Genomic DNA, 12,745 nt, shown 5'->3' on the forward strand with positions numbered 1-12,745 from the left:
ATGTATTTATAATGCGCATGTAGAGTTGTACTTATGAAAGTTCTGCAGAAAATTTATACCAAGCTGGGAGGAGTGCAAGTGCTTTAGGAGGATTAGATTAGAATCAAATGATCTGGGACAAACTGGAGAAATGGTCTGAAGCTAAATCGGATGAATTCAATGAGGACAAATGCAAGGGACTCTTGCTTAGGGAAGGAACAATCAATTTCACACATACAAAATGGGGGAAATGCGACTGCTTAAAGGAAGGAGTTACTGGCCAGAAAAGGATCAGGGCTTAGAGTGCGATCAACAGCTAATATAATCAACAATGTTGAAACACCATTGCAAAAGAGCAATAACATCATTCTGGGATATATTAGCAGGAGTTGTTGTAAGCAAGACACAAAGAAGTAATTCTTTCTCTCAATCTAGCCTTATCAGTTGCAGAACAGAGCTATTATGTACAGTTCTGGGCACCACATTTCAGCGAAACAAATTGCAGAAAGTTAGAGAGAGCAACAAGTGATTGACGAGTGATCTCTCTTGGTAGGATAGGATAAAAAGCAATAGGCTTAAATTGCACCAAGAAAGGTTTAAGTTGAACATTAGGAAAACCCTCCTCACTGTCAAGGTGGTTAAGCACTGGAACAAATTGCTTAGGGATATTGTGGAATCTCCTTCATTGGAGAGTTTTAAGAACAGGTGAGACAAACACCTGTCAGGAGAGGTCTATTTATTACATAGTCCTGCCTTGAGTAGGAGCACTGCACTAGATGACATACTGAGGTCACGTCCATGAGTCTATGATTCATGGACTTCATCTGCATCACAATGAAAGTTTTTAGTATAACATTTACGGTTTTCACAATAGAATTAGACAGTCTGTATCACAAAAAGAATAATATACAGAAACCATTTGGACTTACTAGTTTAAGCTTTGAATTCAGTGAGTCTGGGATTTGGCCCTGTGTATTAAACAGAAGTTGTGCTCATGGGGCTTGATCTAAAGCCTATTGAAGTCAATAACAACATTCCCGTGGACTTGAATGGATTTACGACCAGGCCCATGTATAATCGGTCAAAACTGGTCTTCCAAAGACTAACATAAATTACTCATGCTAAAGGTAAGTATAACTGGTGTTTAACCCTGGACTTTATTTTTAGCTATACCCCCTTTTCTAATTTTTTTATCAATCTGTTTTTCCTCTTGGTCTAAAACCTATAAAAACTCAAATATAATTTTGTTCACATAAATTTATCCCATTGGCCACTCCTTAAAACTTGATTTTAAGCCTTTAATCCTCTAACTCCCTTAATTAAATTCAGGGTAGTTTAAATTGTTATAAACATCTTCTGGGGATTATACATTTTAATTGTACTTATATGATGAATATTTAATATATATATGGTCATATAATCAAGAACAAAAATTATAATCTGAAATAAAAAGTTCAATAAAAATGGAAACTATAAGAAGGATGTTAGGGAATTAGAAATGACAAATAAAAGTGGCCACATAGTAAATATTGTGACTTCACACTTAAAAATCCAAACAAGTTAGTGCAGTTGAAAGGATATGGCCTCTGAACTTTATGGAAGCTTGTGCTATATATCGGGTGTGGCCAAACTGGTTCGTGAGCCACATGTGGCTCTTTTACAGTTAAAGTTTGGCTTGTGGCACCCCCAAGTCCTCCCTCCCATTCTCCACCTACCAGACTGTTGGGGGGAGTGGAAAGCTCAGGACCTCTGCCTTGCAGCAGGATTGTAGGGTAGAGGCTTCTGCTCAGTGGGGAGGGGAATCTCGGGGCTTCAGCCCCATGGGGCACTCCTGCCAGGGCTTGGGGCTTCAGTCCCAAGCCCTGGAGGTGCCTTCCATGGGGCAGAAGCCCCGAGCCCCAGCAGACACACCCCAGCTTTCGAAATTCTGAAGATCGTCGTATGAGGCTTGCAGAGTCAGTAATTTTGGCCACCCCTGCTATATATGATGTACCTGACTGTGATCTTATTTACACTACTTCATGGACTTAAGTGGGTTAACTTCTGAGTCTCATTACGGTGAGTTGACAATGAGGCCAGATGTAAGTAAAAGCTGCCTATATCATAGTGCACCAAACTTAAATGCATATTCTATATGATGAACAGCATCTCTTTCAAAGTACTATGGTCTGTCATGTCAGCTCTGATAAAATCCATGACCTAGTCTTGCAATTAAATGTACAATGGGGCAAGTCAGGGACACTCCACTGTGGTGGTAAGAGTCCACCCATGTGGAATTGGGGCCTATGAAATATATTTTTCTTTCTAAATTATTAGGTACAAAAGGAAAGGAAACTACTAACCCCAGAATCATAACATTCAGTGCTGAGAGAGACATTTTAGGCCCTGATTATAGAGATATGGAAAACTTAAGGGAAGATCTTTCAAAAGCAATAAGTGATTTGGAATTCCTCTCTTCTTGGGTGCCCAACTTGAGACACTTTAGAACAGAGGTTCTCAAACTGTAGTCCACGGACCACCAGTGGTCCGTGAGCTCCAGGTGATACGTAGATAGTTCCCTCTAAGGTGTGCACCTGAGCGGCCATGCACAAGAGAATGAAGGGCCACCCACCTAATTAGTGGAGCCATGCAGGCATGGCTCCACTAACTAGGTGCCTGGACCCTGGAGAAGACGCACATGTAAGATGAGGTGATCGCCTTGGGGGCAATAGGGGGTAGATGGGAGGGGGCAGTGGGGTGAGAAGAGGGGGGTGAGGGGGGATTTGGGATGTGCAAGGCTGCAGCAACCAGAGAAAGTGGTGCCTTTCCCTAGCTTCAGGACTGCAGTGCCAGGGAGAGACAGCCCTCCTTCCCAGCTCCAGCTTGGGGGCTGCTGTGGTGGGGGAGAGAGGGAGAGACCCCCCTCCTTCCTAGCCCCAGCTCGGGGGTTGTCGCAGCAGGGGAGAGAGGGTACATCCATTGCATTAGAACGGTAAAACTACTGATATTAAAATATGAATTGTGTGTTTATTTGTAGAACAAAAAATGTTTATTAAGGGTTTTTTTATATAGCACTTTTATCCAAAGAGCTTTTACAATCGTTAGCTAATGGTACAAACAACATTTGGATAGATCATTAAGTGGTCCACCAAGACCCTCACCAATTTTCAAGTGGGCAGCAAAAAAAAAGTTTGAGAACCACTGCTTTAAAAGAACCTGATTTCAGAAAGTATTGAGAACCGAATCCCTGAAAGTCACACTCAGGCAGAGTGGAGAGCTGAGCCCACAAAGTCACTCAACACCCAATAGAGTTTGGGCTTGATCCTGTACATTACAGGCAGGGAATGTTCCATGTAGTGGGACCTATCCTCTGCCCTGTTCTTCACCGTTTGCACTTTTCTCAGAGTGAAGGAGTCTTCAATAGAGCCTGTCTAGCCTGTTCCTACATTACCCTCCTCAGATCCATGTCTGAGGCAGGGAAGAGGAGTGACCAGAGTGTGCTATGCTATAGCCCTTTGGAGGTTTTTGCCAGCGGCCACCATTCAAATCAAAAGTCAAAGTCTTTGCATGAAATCCTGGCTCTACTGAAGTAAAATGGCAGGATTCCCACTGATTTTAGTGGGGCCAGGGATTTGCCCTTTATGTGTAGCAAATGAAGTGTAGATTACATGATGGCTGTGTGGTCAAAATTTGATTTAATTTCCATATCTATTAGGAGATACAGAGGTGTATGTGCTAAGAGTGGTGGGCTTAAAGGGCTGGATAATTTGATCATTTTACTAATTGAGGTCAGGAAGGATTTTTCACCTGTCAACTCTACAGCTTTGCCTAACTGGCTAGGGACACTATGCACAATTGTTTGTTTTATCTTCCTCTGAAACATCAGGTACTGTATGGTAATAGCTGGACAAATAGATCACTAATCTCAGCTGTGAAGGCAAATCCTGAAATTCTGAGACAATGTAAACTCAGTGTTGGACTATGTCATATGAAAAGACTCTGCTAGTTTGGAGTCATGACTGGGGAGTTAAAGAAGGAAGAATAAACTCTTAAGCAATCATTTAAAATATAAATGGACTATAAAGGATATGAAACATTTGAAGGTTTATATCCCAGTTTAATAAGGTCTTTAATGGTCTTCTCACTTTTAAGCAAATTAAATGTTTTGCTATTTTGTCATTACTCTTGTTGTTTATCAGGTTGGAAGAATGACCATCATTCAAATTAATGAGATGTTGAGTTTCTATAATAATAATAATAATAATATAATAATATAATATATTTTCACATAAAGGATTAACTGGAGAGAAAAGTAATCGCAAAAGCCTCTGATAGAAGAATCTTGTATCACAAATCAGCAGGTCCATGTATCCAAATGCACTCTGCATGTACATACCACCCTTTTGTGTGTTCAGTGCAGATACCCTGCACTGCAAAACATTGATCCTTGTGGGTACAAAGTCTAGTGCTTTTGTAGTGGAACTTTGTTTCTAAATACCATTTCTTTTGCAAATTTAGTTGTCTTGACCATTGTCAGGGTCTCTTTCCCACTTTGAACTTTAGCATCCAGAAAGTGGGGACCTGCATGTCCCTTCTAAGCTTAATTTCTAGCTTAGATCTGATAGCGCTGCCACCAACCAGAGCTTTAGTGTCTGGTGCATTCCTTGTCCCCCCAAAACCTTCCCTGGGGAGACCAAGACCCAAACCCCCTGGATCTTAAAACAAGGGAAAATAAACCATCCCCCCTACCTTTCTCCTCCCAGACTTCCCCTCCCTGGGTTACCCTGAGAGATACTGTAATTCAAACTCCTTGAATCTTAAAACAGAGAGGAAATTCACCCTCCCCCTCCTTCTCTCCCCCTCCCAGACTTTCCCTGAGAGAGAAACACTGATCCAGACTCCTTGGATCCTAAAACAGAGAGGAATTAAGCTTTTCCTCCCCCTTCTCTCCTTTCCCTCACCTATCCCTGGTGAGTTCAGACCCACTCCCCTTGGGTCTTACACAAGAATAAAAAAATCAATCAGGTTCTTAAACAAAAAGCTTTTAATTAAAGAAAGAGAAAGTAAAAATTATCTCTGTAAAATTAAGATGGAAAAATATTTACAGGGTCTCAGCTTCACCTAGACCAGAGGGACTCCCCCTCCCAGCCTAAGTATAAGTTACAGCAAACAGAGGTGAAATATCCTTCCAGCAAAATACACATTTGCAAATAAAGAAAACAAACATAAATCTAATCCGCTTTGTATTTATTACTTACTATCTTGAATCTGAGAGACTGTTCAGTAAGATTGGAGAAATCTGGTTACATGTCTGGCTTCTCTTAATCCCAAGAGAGAACAACGAACAGAACAAAACAGCACAAAACAAAGACTTCCCTCCACCAAGATTTGAAAGTATCTTGTCTCCCGATTGGTCCTTTGGTCAGGTGTTAGCCAGGTTTACTGAGCTTGTTAACCCTTTACAGGTAAAAGAGACATTAACCTAACATCTGTTTATGACAACCATAAAAGAATAATTGCCTGATTTGAATAGAGATATATCCCACATGTTATGGATAAGATTATCTAGTACAAGAAGAAATGAATTTCCTATGTAAGTGATCCTATTCTAAACACAGGAATCTCATCTCTTTCTGTTACATACTGTGATCAAACATTTTGACTGGTCCATGAAATTTTTACCCCTTCCTCCAACACAGTAGTTGGTAGATTAACATCTGTAATACCTCTCATCTTATTTGGTAGAATTAACCAGTAGGCAAAATCCTGCAAGATTTTATTATCCCTATAGCTCTGCCATTTAAGGAAATCACGCTTTTCTCACAATCAATTGCTGGGCTTCAATTCGCCAGATGAACTGAATGTGCTACAACCAGTAATATTTTAGAACATCTTATGAATATGTGAAATATTTTTTGTATCCGTGGCATGTGGCTATATAAACTTGTTTAGGAGTTGCCATCCATTTGCATATTTAAAAAATTCGGAAGTAAATGTAGACCCCACTTGGCCCGTTGGGCCCAACCCTGCTCCCATTGAAGCTGATAGGAAGCACTGTCATTGGTTGCATCAACTGAAAGCAGGACTGGTCCCTTAGTTGCCCTGTTAATCATAGCTGTCCATTTTTGAGAGGTATTCCTGCTCACTGTAGTGGGGGCGGACGCCCCACTCCCTGTAGTGTGGGCTGCGGCAAGGCCAGGGCGCCTGCGCAGACAGGGAGCCAATCAAGGAGAGCTTATTGTGAGCCAAATCAGGGCCAGGCTCAGCCTAATAAGAAAGGCTGCCCAGGAGGAGCAAGGCAGCCTGTTCCCGGCCCTTCAGAGGGGAAATCAGTCTCCAGAGGTAGGAGACTACGTGACAATGCAGTTCGGGCGGGACCCAACTGAGAAGTGCCAATTAGGACGCAATCACGAAACATGGGCAGTTACAGTCCAGGCTGGGGGGTTTTCAACCTATAAAGCAAAACAAACCAGCCAGACAAGAGGACCCTGGGTTCACCCCACTGGATACCAAAGTCACACAAAGCAATTTCTTAAACACTCACAGTCCCCAATAATCACCACCAGTCCCACTTCGTCCTGGGGATGAATGGTTATGAAAACAACACCACCAAGAAAAAGAAAATGGTTCCTCAATCCAAAGAATCAAGCCCCAGACCCCAGGTCATATACAATCGATTTACCACAAATCACGCTGTTGCCAATCCTTTAGAATCTTAAAAATCTAAAGCTTATTCGAAAAGGAAAAAGATAGAGATGAGTAGTTAGAACGGCTACAATTGGAACAACTACATACAGTAATGGCCAAAAGTTCTTAAGTCCAGGTTTGTAGGCAGTGATGGAAAAACTGCAGGTTCAAAATCATCTCTGGAGTACATCCACAGCTTGGATGGGTCATCAGTCCTTCGTTCAGAGCTTCCACTTTGCTACAAAGCCTTCCAGAGGTAAGAAGCAAGGTTGAAGACCAGAGTGGAGATGGCATAAGCCTTTATAGACTTTTCCAGGGTTAAACAACCTCTTGGTCCTAACTGTGGAAAGTTACAGCAAAATGGAGTCTTGCAGTCACAATGGGCAAGTCCCTGCATACTTTGCTAAGTTGGCAAGGTGATCTGCCTTCTCTCCCATGGGTTAATTGTGTAGCGTGATGGTCTTAATGGGCCATCAAGACAGGCTAGTCAGAGCTGAACACCAACTCGTTCCGGAATGTTTCCCAAGAAGCGAGTTTACATTTAAAATAACAAAACTATAGAGGCCATTACTCATAACTTCAATGGCAAAGTGATACAATATGCTACAAGACACCATAATTTTAACCAGCCACCCAATAAATCTGTTTTAGACACTTTAATAGACGCGTCTTTGGCACAAATTGTGCCAGATTATATCAATAACACACCACTAGCACCCACAGACACGCGTCAGTGCTGGCCAGCTCAGGCCACGTCTAAGACGCGCGTATCTGCGCATTGACAATCGATTGCTCGGGGATGCGACAAGTGACCCAGGGAAGCAGACAGAGGAGGGGAGAGAAGGAGGACAGCGAGGCTGCCACCAGAGGGTCCCTGGGCCGGGACCCAGAGTAAAGGGCGGGCCTGGGTCCCACCTTCCCCCACTTGCAGTACACCCAGCCATTGGCCATAGGTAGTGGCCATTATACTACGCCAGATCCCTGATGACGGATTGGACTCAGAGAGTGTGGTTGGACATAGTGGCTGGGGTGTAAGACTGCTGCTCACCTCCCCCCGCCCAGAAGGGGGTGCGGATGGACTAAGGGGCACTGCTGGAGGGCAGTGGCCTCGAAGAGGACGCTGCCAAGCAGGGAGAAACGCGGGTCCAGAGGCGCCAACAGAGGGCAAGACAATGGATAGGACACCACCAGGAGGAGGCACTCCCCTGGACAGAGCTAATTCCTGGAGTCACCAGCGGAAGGCGCCAGGTGGTGAGTCCCAAACTGTTACACTCACACTGAGTAGTGTTTCAGGACCCAAGCCAAACCCTGTTGAAATCAGTGAGTTCAAGCCCTTAGTCTACAAGTAGACCTGATTCATTTCAATGATAGTGCTCACAGACTGAGTTATTTCATATTCTAAGTAAGGGTGGTAGCATTTGGCCCTTAGGTTCCTAGGCCCAGCATTTGAGTCAATGTTGTTGAAATAAGTTATCCCCTTGTCATGGAAGGTCTAGTTGTTACGCCATAGTGAGTGTCTGCAAAAATTTGCAGCCATATTATCATTTCTATAAGTTTGCACACTATTGCATATCATAGTCTCAACATTTCAATCCCTGTCTTCCTGTTCTTCGTGGCTGTTTCGTCTTTGCCTTCCAAATGAAGAAACAATAGCCTGACAGTTTTTAAGTACTAAGACATGAACTCCCTTAAAGAAAGTGTAAGTGTTCATTCCTTCAAATACAGCTAGTACTCTTTTAGCTACTTGCCATTATTTCTGCTCCATCTCATTTATGAAAGGACTAGCATTTTGTGCTTGGTATTGCTTGTTTTCTGCCTCAAGATTTCTCCTCACCCATCTGGCATTTACTCTATTTGTTTCTGCTGTTTGGGTCAAAATAAAACATAGTTGCAGCTTCACTCAGCTGAAGTGTTCTGAAATGCCTCTCTCATTCTCTAATCTGTCTTTTTTAGCAGCAAAGAGTGTTGTGGCACCTTATAGACTAACAGACGTATTGGAGCATGAGCTTTCATGGGTGAATACCCACTTCGTCTTTTTTAGTTATGTTTCTCAAAGGTGTACTAAGATTTACTAAGAACTATTCTTCTATCTCACTAACTCACCATACCCAGAAATTAGTGCCTATCAGAAGGAGAGCTAGATCTGTCTACATAATCAATTTTTCCCACATTCATAGAGTTTTGAAAAAAATGCCTCACTGGAAAAAATAGATACCCAAAGAATAGCAATTTCTCCTCCCAAACCCATTGTTCCTAGCGGGTAGGTCCAGATACCGTTTGAGAATATTTTGCTTCATTTGGTTGTTTTGATTTCTGTTCAGTGCATGGCCTGGGTTTATATTACTGGAAATACTGCTTTTTTACAGCATCTGTGGCTTGGTTATCTGCCTTTCCATTTACCTATGAAAAAGATCATTACGTTCCTGATCTCCTGAACAAGTGTTTCAACTGTGTATTTATTTATTTCATAATGTATGTGGTTGCATCCATTTGTGCCACTGCATTTATTAGGCCTAATTGCCATGCTGTCTCGTAGCCTAATAGATTACCATGATTGTACTCAGTGACTCAGAACATTGCATTTTAAATATACACCCTCTTTCTCTTTTCTGGAATTCACACTTCGAAATAAACTTTTATATGAAAAGACTCATGCTAGGGCTTATATGTATACCTTGCAAAAACCTATCCGCTATTTTCTTGAAATTGAGATAATCCATTATATTAACTTATTCTCCTAACTCAACTATGAAGTCAGCTAGTTTGTGTTTAATCTTAAAGTAACTCTTGGGTTACTGATTTTTCTTGCATGGGGGTGCATAAAAAGTACCTGTTTTAAAACAACTGTCTTGTTCATCTTCATCCAGCATTTCAGTAAGTTGTCTCACCCCGTGCACTCTAGATTCTCTTTCGTTTCTTCTTTGATGTCATGCCCAGCTAGTTTCCACTGTTAATTGTTCTTCTAGACATGCCCCCACTAGGACATACAGGGTCACAATTTGTTGTGTGTTGGTTAAGTGGATATACCATCCAATCAGGAATGGAAAGGATACCAAGCTTTTATCAAACTCACCAACACAGAATGAAATGCAAATTGCAGATATTTGAAGTAACTGTTTGTTCACCGTTTGCAGACATTTGATGAACATATCCATGAATAATTTTGAATAACACAATTTCATGATCTGTTCAAGAACAAACTGGCAACATTAAATTTTGTCTCAACAAATTATTCATTGTGAACTATTTGCTCAGCTCCATCTGTGACTGAAAGGCGTTCTTTCCAGATGTGTCCTATTGTCATTTTACTAGATGAAAGTCTTTTATACAAGTTCTGTTCTCCCAAATATCTCAGGGGAAGAGGATGTAACAATTTTAGTTATTAAAAGTCCACATACAGGGAATAAGACTGCAGAGGTGATTGTGGGGGGAAATGTTATTAAAATGTCCCCTTTCAGCATCTTGATGCCTCAAAATCATCAGTCAAATTATTTTAAATTAATTCCATTCTCCTCTTCCACTGGCCTCTCAGAAACCCCAACTTTCTGCCTCCTCTTTCACCGCTGCCTCACTCTCCAGCAAAGAGACTCTTTTGTCTGTCTTCTTCTCAATCTCCAGTAGCCTACCTAATGCTTCTGAGAGGAATTGCCTTTACACATTACCCTGAGAGCTCTTCTTTCCCACAGCCTCCCCATCTGTCATGACAGGCTCATGCAGAGTCAGAAGGCCCTTCCTGCTCCTCTGCTGTTCTATCCTCCTTTCAGCACCAGGGACACTTCCTCCTCTCATACCATTGCCCATCCCTCTGTAGTGTCTTGGGAGTCCTCCTTCCTCTTCTTTTGCCACTTGTTTATGGCCTTTCCTTTTTGCTATTCTGGCTAGGGTGGCCTCTGCATCATGTGACCTAGTGATGCTTTTTATGGTTGTATGGAGTGCAGGGAAAAGCACAGACAGACGGCGGCCCCTTCTTGTTCTGTAGCTCCCAGGCTCAGATTAGTAACATACTGGTTGGTCTGGCTGCTGTCTCATGCACCCTCTCCTTTAGTTCTCCTGAATCTGCCCTGAGGAGAAGGATATCAATCATACAACCAGGCCAGATCCAAATCTGCTGTCACAACTGGCCTGTAGAAGTGAGTGGAATGTTCTACAGGGCTGGACAGGGAGGTGGAAAAAAATAATGTAGCCACTTTCTCTTCTGCAAGCTGGCAGACTGCAGACTGCATCTCACCTCATAGGGAAGCTGCTGCTGTAACTCACCTCAGTTTGTCTATTGGGGCAGGTCAGCTACATGTGCTTCATGTTCCAGAGAGACCCTTCTAGTGCCATGGCTAGCTAATATCAAAGACTACTCTACAGTTCTCCTCAATAGTTGTATATATGAATAAAAAGCACAGAATTTAAACTAGGAAAAGCAAAGTTGCAGAAAGATGCATGAGGATATCATGAGTCGAACCCACAATGGAGCTGACAGCAGGCTTTTTTTCTGATGTCAGAATATATTAAAATGCAAGTAAAGAGTTGCACAGCTACATGCAGAAGGTTCAAAGTAAAAATCAAATGTGCTTTTAAGAGAGACATGGGGATGAGGAAAGCCATTTAATGCTCTACATGCTTGTAACTCCGAGATACCAGCTACATAACGAACGTCATTCTCCAGTACATCTACTCCAACACTCTTCTAAAAATTTACCTTTTTTCTCCTCAGAAAATAGTTGCTGGAAGTGTGATTTCTGAGGAAAGCTCCACTTTTCCTGAGGCTTTAAAAACCACTATGGTGCTGCTGCTCCCAAATGCAGTGCTGATTTTAGTGCTGCTCACAAACCTATGCTGAGGACACACAGAGGGCTAAATTCAGAGGGCCATGTACATGGATCTAACAGTCTAAGCTGTTGTAACTTAAACTTCTAGCCCTCTTAGTGGGTAATCTACACCAACTTCAACCCACTCGGGTATGTCTACACTGCAATCAGAGATGTGATTGCAGCATGGGTAGACATACCTGAACTAGCTTTGATCTAGCTAGCTCAAATAACAATAGCCATGAAGCTGCAGCAGCTTGGGCAGCGCTAGCGCTGGCTGTACAAGCTCACCCAGGACCCTGGGACTGTGCCCAAGAACCTAGCCCATGCAGCTGCAGTTTCACTGCTATTGCTACCAAGCTAGATCAATCAAGGCTAACCTGGTTACCTCTGCATGTGCTGCATCATATCTTTGATTGCAGTGTAAACATACCCTAGAACCTGCCTCTGAATTTGGCAACAAGAGAGGTGTAGCATAAACATACAATATGTCATGTCAACTATTGTCATGTCAACAGCTGTGTTTATGATTCCATGAGTACTAGTCCCTGTGACACAATGCCATTTTCTGTCATGACAGAGTTTGACTAGAAAAACTCCATGCTAGAGGAGAGGGAAAATATTCACACCCAAATTAAAACCAGTGCACTATTCATTTCTTTGTTACTAGATTAGTATTTTTGATATGTTACCTGAAATTTCTGTAACCTAAGAATTATTTTCTTTGCTGTCTGTGAATACACTTATGATTTTACCCAGTAGATTGGGTACTGAAAATAAAAAATTTTTGCTCCATTTCTTGCCTTTTTTTAAAAAAAAGGCAATATTCTTCTGTGAAACTCCTATTTTTGGAAAAAATACTAAGATTGAAGAATCTTTTTTTGTTTATTTACAAAATACTGAGTCCTATGATGCAGCTGGACTCATAAAACAATTTTGAGTACCAGGTGTTTGCTGCCCCTTGTTGGAGGCCCTGCTGTCTTGGCACTCCCTGCCCAAAGAAGATGTCCTTTAGGGGTGAAGAGCAGAATGAAATTTAGTCCTCCAGGAGTTTCCTAGAAAGGCCAGCCAGAATGAGTATCAATCCTCCAGCAACTAAAAGGACTAGGAACAGGAAGAAGCCAATTAGGGCCTGTCATAAACAGATAGTAGGAGTTAGTAGAACAAAAGTACTTTATATCTCTTTTGACTGTAAAGGGTTAACAAGTTCAGTGAGCCTGGCTGTCACCTGACCAGAGGACCAATCAGGGGACAGGATACTTTCAAATCTTGAGGGAGGGAAGTTTGTGTGTGGGCTGTTA

The sequence above is a fragment of the Chelonoidis abingdonii genome, chromosome 6, assembly GCF_003597395.2.
Source record: "Chelonoidis abingdonii isolate Lonesome George chromosome 6, CheloAbing_2.0, whole genome shotgun sequence".
NCBI lineage: Eukaryota > Metazoa > Chordata > Testudines > Testudinidae > Chelonoidis > Chelonoidis abingdonii.